This window comes from Sebastes umbrosus, chromosome 1, assembly GCF_015220745.1.
Source record: "Sebastes umbrosus isolate fSebUmb1 chromosome 1, fSebUmb1.pri, whole genome shotgun sequence".
Classification (NCBI taxonomy): domain Eukaryota; kingdom Metazoa; phylum Chordata; class Actinopteri; order Perciformes; family Sebastidae; genus Sebastes; species Sebastes umbrosus.
This window is the reverse complement of record NC_051269.1, coordinates 21,435,307-21,441,515: the sequence shown is the minus strand read 5'-3', so window position 1 is coordinate 21,441,515 and position 6,209 is coordinate 21,435,307.

Genomic DNA, 6,209 nt, shown 5'->3' with positions numbered 1-6,209 from the left:
TTTGAAGGGTGCCTTCTCCAGACTGCATGTTTCAGCTCCTTCCACAGATGTTCAATAGGATTTAGATCCGGGCTCATAGAAGGCCACTTCAGAATAGTCCAATGTTTTGTTCTTAGCCATTCTTGGGTGTTTTTAGCTGTGTTTTGGGTCATTATCCTGTTTGAGGACCCATGACCTGCAACTGAGACCAAGCTTTCTGACACTGGGCAGCACATTTCGCTCCAGAATGCCTTGATAGTCTTGAGATTTCATTGCACCCTGCACAGATTCAAGACACCCTGTGCCAGATGCAACAAAGCAGCCCCATAACATAACTGAGCCTCCTCCATGTTTCACATTAGGTACAGTGTTCTTTTCTTTGGATGCTTCATCTCTTCGTCTGTGAACATAGAGCTGATGTGACTTGCCAAAAAGCTCCAGTTTTGTCTCATCTGTCCAAAGGACATTCTCCCAGAAGCTTTGTGGCTTGTCAATATGCATTTTGGAAAATTCCAGTCTCGCTTTTTTATGATTTGGTGTCCTCCTCGGTTGTCTTCCATTAAGTCCACTTTGGCTCAAACAGCGACGGATGGTGCGATCTGACACTGATGTACCTTGACCTTGGAGTTCACCTCTAATCTCTTTGGAAGTTGTTCTGGGCTCTTTGGTTACCATTCGTATTATCCGTCTCTTCAATATGTCATCAATTTTCCTCTTGCGGCCACGTCCAGGGAGGTAGGCTACAGTCCCATGGACCTTAAACTTCTGAATAATATGTGCAGCTGTAGTCACAGGAACATCAAGCTGCTTGGAGATGGTCTTATAGCCTTTACCTTTAACATGAAGGTCTATAATGTTCTTTCTGATCTCCTGAGACAACTCTCTCCTTAGCTTTCTGTGGTCCATGTTCAGTGTGGTACACACCATGATACCAAACAGCACAGTGACTACTTTTCACCCTTTAAATAGGCAGACTGACTGATTACAAGTTTGAAGATACCTGTGATGCTATTTACAGGACACACCTTAGTTTAACATGTCCCTATGGTCAAACTATTTTACATCTTTTCTAGGGGTACCATCATTTTTGTCCAGGCCAGTTTCATTAGTTTGTTTTTTAAAATAATTCTGCTGAACCATAATTCAAAAACAATGTCTGATTTTAATTAGTTCATTTTCAGTAAATTTTTATTTATTATTACTTTTGTCAGTTTCAAGTTATTTCAGTGACTATTGTGGGTTTTTCTTTCTTTAATGGAAGGGTACCAACAATTTTGCCTACGTCTGTACGTGTAAATTTGACTGGCACTGAATCGGCTATCTAAGACTAGTGATCCATGCATCTCTACTGACCTGTAGAGAAGCGAAGACCCTCCCCTACCGTGGACCACAATGGGACCTTAATTCGGAAAAAATATGTACTGTAGTTCATGGTGAGAGGCAAATACATTTTTAAATCACTTTGAAATGCACCATGATTTACACGTTGGTCAATTTAAAAGATAATTTTGCAAGTCAAGAAAGTCGCAGTTTGTCATAAAACTGTTGAAGATGCGTAATTAGAAAGACTACACACTCAGAAGTTGTGCGTAAATGACGTCTCTCTCGCTACGATTCCTGTCTGTTTCACACTTCGATGTACTCACACGAACAACGGGTCTCACTCGTTCTTTCTCTTCCTGGCTGATAAAAAGACCAGGAGTCGCTGGATAAAAGACATCAGGTAAGATAACGTTACATTGTGTGTGTGTGTGTGTATTTGGAACATAGTTAAGTTAGCTAGCTAGCTGGTGTTGGTGACATATAGGCTATTATGCGAGACGAGTTCACTGAACGGTTTCACACAAAACTAAATGTTACTCGGCAAACCTTCCTGTTCCGTCCCAGTCACGAGATGAATGGTGAAAACTCCCATCTCACGGGAATCCTGTTGTCAGCCTCTGCTTTGTATCAGATCCAGCAAGTCATAGGAGTGGGAAGGTCACTTGGGAAAAGTAGGAAAGAAGAGGAAGTCTGAGTTAATACATGCGCAAAATTAACATTCGCCTCCCGTTTGCTTACATTCTGTGTGAGAAAAGGTCCGAAAAAACACAAAACAATCTTCACGAGCAGTTGTGGAAATTTGATTTTGAATCTCCTCACTTATCTACAAGACACAGAACTGATAATTTAAGACTCGGGAGGTCTGCGCTCTCCCGAGTGCCATTTTAGTTTACTTTGCAATTGCTGTACACCTGTCTACCACAAATATACTGTATTATTTTATTTTAAAATCTCTCTCTCCATGAATCACTGCTGATCCTAGTGTTGGCTTTTCCTGCTTCATGTACTTCCTTTAAAATATTGAGAGACTTTACAGCTTTTTGTTTTTTGACATTTTCAAGTGAGGTGCCGTACTGCTTGAGTTCAACAAGAAACCGACGAAAGCAAGGTTGTTTGGAGTTAGACCATTTTGATTTGTGAATATGGAATTTACCAAGAATAATCAGAAGCTGAATTATATAGGTAATGTTGCTATCCATCCCATAAAATACAAAATATAACATCACATCAAATACGTTAATCTGTACATTAGTACTATTTATGAATTTTTGCATATCAGTCCAAAATAAAGTCGAATGATTACAATGAAAAAAAACAAATGAAATATTGTGTCTCGATCTGAATCAGTAGAAAACACATTTAGAGTCTATATTCATTTTAAATCTTTCTAATACTTCTTTAACAGGGTAAATTATATGTACAATCTTGAAGGTTACTTCTTTCACTTTTTTATTAGGAAGCATGTGCAGGCTTCCTGGTAGCCTTATGAGAATACACTGTTTACCATTGGCAGAGCATTTTGACAACATTTTCTTGGGCGCTACCCACATAATCAGCTGTGCTGCTCATCCCACAAATGCATGATCCTTACAAGTTGGACATCATTGTGAAGGTAAATAAACAGGCTTTCCAACGATGTAAAATACAATGACCATTAGCATTGTAACAACAGAGAAATAATCGACCAACACAAGTTTCCGAACTTTGTTTTTCCAGTTTATATATATATATTTTTTTACTACATTTGATATCTTCATTCAGATTCAGATTAATAATACAAGTATATCAATAAATTAATTTTGATTTTGATTTTACCAGCTGCATCAGTAAAAATAATATAATATATATTATTCTTAAACTGACCATTCTGCATGATGAGTACTTTTAGTTTTGGTACTTTTAAGTATATTTTGATGCTAATTCTTTTGTACTTTTACTTGCAACAGAGTTCTACACTGTGGTGTTGTTACTTTTACTTTACTACTTACTTTTAAGTATTTGATACATGCATTGATGATAACCGGTTAATGTTTCAAAGAATTTATGCGTATAATAAATAATATGCCTTACGTATGCCTGGTTAATGTTCTCCGATGTTGAGTTTTTATAATGTCTGTTATCTAATCTATTATTGATTAGTCAGACTGGCTATGGTGGCTAGGCTAACAATAGACATGTTAGCTTAGGCTGGCTCTATTATTAGCTTCAGGGTACATCGGCAAGTATCAAATTACTTTATCTATATTCAGACGCTATGTTGTTAATAAAGACTAAAACTAAAGACTAAATAAAGACTTTCAAGGAAACGGTATATGCCGGTGGACAGGAATGGCATACCACTCCAGGGACTGACCTATGACTGCAGTTTTATAGCTACTGTGTATATATTAGTGTATGCTACAGTGTATATATTATTGTATGCCAAGTATATAGATAATTAGTCTGTGTAAGTCTTTTTTTCCCCACAATGTTCCTAGTATGCTTTTCAGCACATAAACACAAGACAGCTCCAATAACACCAACAATACAACCTCTGAATTAGATCCATGATATTTGATGTGCATATTTAGCACTTGATACTCAAAGAGATAATTGCACACTCATAAACTCACAAATGTTGTGGAAGTCTAAATGGGAAGATGTCATAGCATCTATCTCTCTATGTGACATTTCAGTGTGAAGGGAGGGCGGCACGTTGAGCGAAGCTAGGTGGTCTCCTGGCTGTTTTTTTATTTTTGATTCACTGCTGTTACAGTGGATTCTAATGATAGAGTCATAGTAAGAAATGTCCATTAGAAACTTCTTGATGCTAATCTGAATGTGTAGTCTCTTCTAAACACACATAGTTTCTCCACAACACTGCTATAGAAACAAATCCTGTGTTGCACCCTCGTCTCAACTATCTGCTACCTCAGGTTGAATTTGTTTATTTCAAATGTAATTTACTGAGAATTTATCTTTAGACTTAACAATGTAGATTTACAATGCCAATGCCATCCATTCACTTAGCATGGTTGAAATAAATAAATAAAAAATATGGCCTCAGATCAGTTCCGGTCTCAATTTCACGGTTGGTTCACACTGGGAACGTAGGCAGCGCGTGGCGGCTGCGGAACCTGTTGTTTTTTATTCCGGTGTCCATGTTAACGGGTTAGAGCAGCCACACAGTAGATTAAAAGTGTAAGGTATGCACATGACTTATTTAAATGGACAATGTTTTGGATTCATCCCCCAACACTGGTGTTAAAAATCAGGACTGGAATGGCAGAAATTCAAACCAAACCCTCAGCATCTGGCTCTGATTACTGCCTGATACAAACCAGCAGTAATAATTCACCTGCCATAAGGCTAAGAGTGTGACAGTGAGCTGTTTATTGACCTGTTTGAGTAATGTCCGACTCAGAACAGGTCACACTGGTGTTTTCTGTGTCTTCAGTCTTCAGGAATGTTTATTAGACGACCTCAGTTAAGATTTTCTCACAACAACTGTAGTCTCAATGCAGGTAATAAAACTGTGGACTTCTGTTTGTTTCTCAGAACGTTCTGGAAAAATGCAGGAGGGGCACCAAAGTCAGAAATATTCAAATTGCACAGATATTGCAGAAATAAAATAATGATCTTCGGGTTAATTCAATTCACAAAAAATGGCTGTATGGGTCCAGATTGACAAACAGAATGCACAACCTCCAGATCAATCTTTAGGCGTGACCTTGCCAGGCTTTGCGTGAGCATTAGTTTACGCAAGTTCTACCATTGATCAGGAGAATAGTCTGTCTCGAGTCTGGTGATTTGTTTATAGAGGAAGCAACTGTTTGATCAGTGAACCACATTACGAATTCAGAGCCAACAAATTACCTCCATCAGTTCCAGCCAATGAGTGAGCGAGGATAGGGCAGCCCTAACTAATTACGGTCTGTCAATTGACCCTTCGCTTATCCCCGCCCCCCGCTGCTACTCTGTCAAGTGTTGCCTTCAAATGGGGTCGTGTTTACCGTGTTCACGAGAAGAGTCCATATGAACACCCCCCTCTTGTGGTATTCACGACCTCGTACGTGGAAAGTTTCTGAAAGCTTTGAGTTTACGAGTTGTGACGTGTTTGTTGACGCTGTCAGAAATTTTCTTCGGTGCATAATAAGTTAATATATTGTAATTTTAGCCGTATATTGTTTTTCTTCGTAATTTTATAATATGCCTGAGGAAAATGTTGATATTGCCAACGGCTTCATCTTTTTCCTCTGTCAGTATGCCTTTGCATTTACTGCATTATGTTACCTGCTTGCTAGCTTGTATGGGGCGTTGCCTTGGCAGGAGCCCCGAGGGGAGGGTGTGGGTTTAGACGGAGCTCCAGAGGCGATGCTACTTTCAAATTATGCTAGCTTTCCAACATCGTCAACCCTATCTTTAACTGACAAGATTAGTGCGTTGCATGCAGCGGTGCTATTTTTAGTGCGTAACAAGCCGCACAGCTGCAACGATAAGCTGATGCACAAAAAGGTTAAATCCATCATTTATCACCAGCTGCAGTGTATGAGCAAAACAGACAACTGAGTCCCCAGTTTGCCAGATCGGGAGAGTTACTGTAGCAGCCATGACGCTGTGTGTATTGTCGTGGAAACATGCATCCACTTTCCCAGTAAGTCTCCATCGCATAATTTAGTTTAGCTGCAAGGTTGTCAGCTGTGTGTCTGCCTGGATACTCTGTCAGCCCGGCGTAACGAGTGTCCGACAGACCGTATGTGTTTGTGCTCTCCGTTGTCACACATATACGGTCTGTCAGCGCGGCGTAACATTAGCGAGTGTCCGACAGACGGCGAGTGTGGGGTTGTTAGTGGCATTATAGCTGTGAATGTATACACAGTGCAGTGTGTATACAGTTTATTTGTCGGTGAATAAATGCTACATCTCCT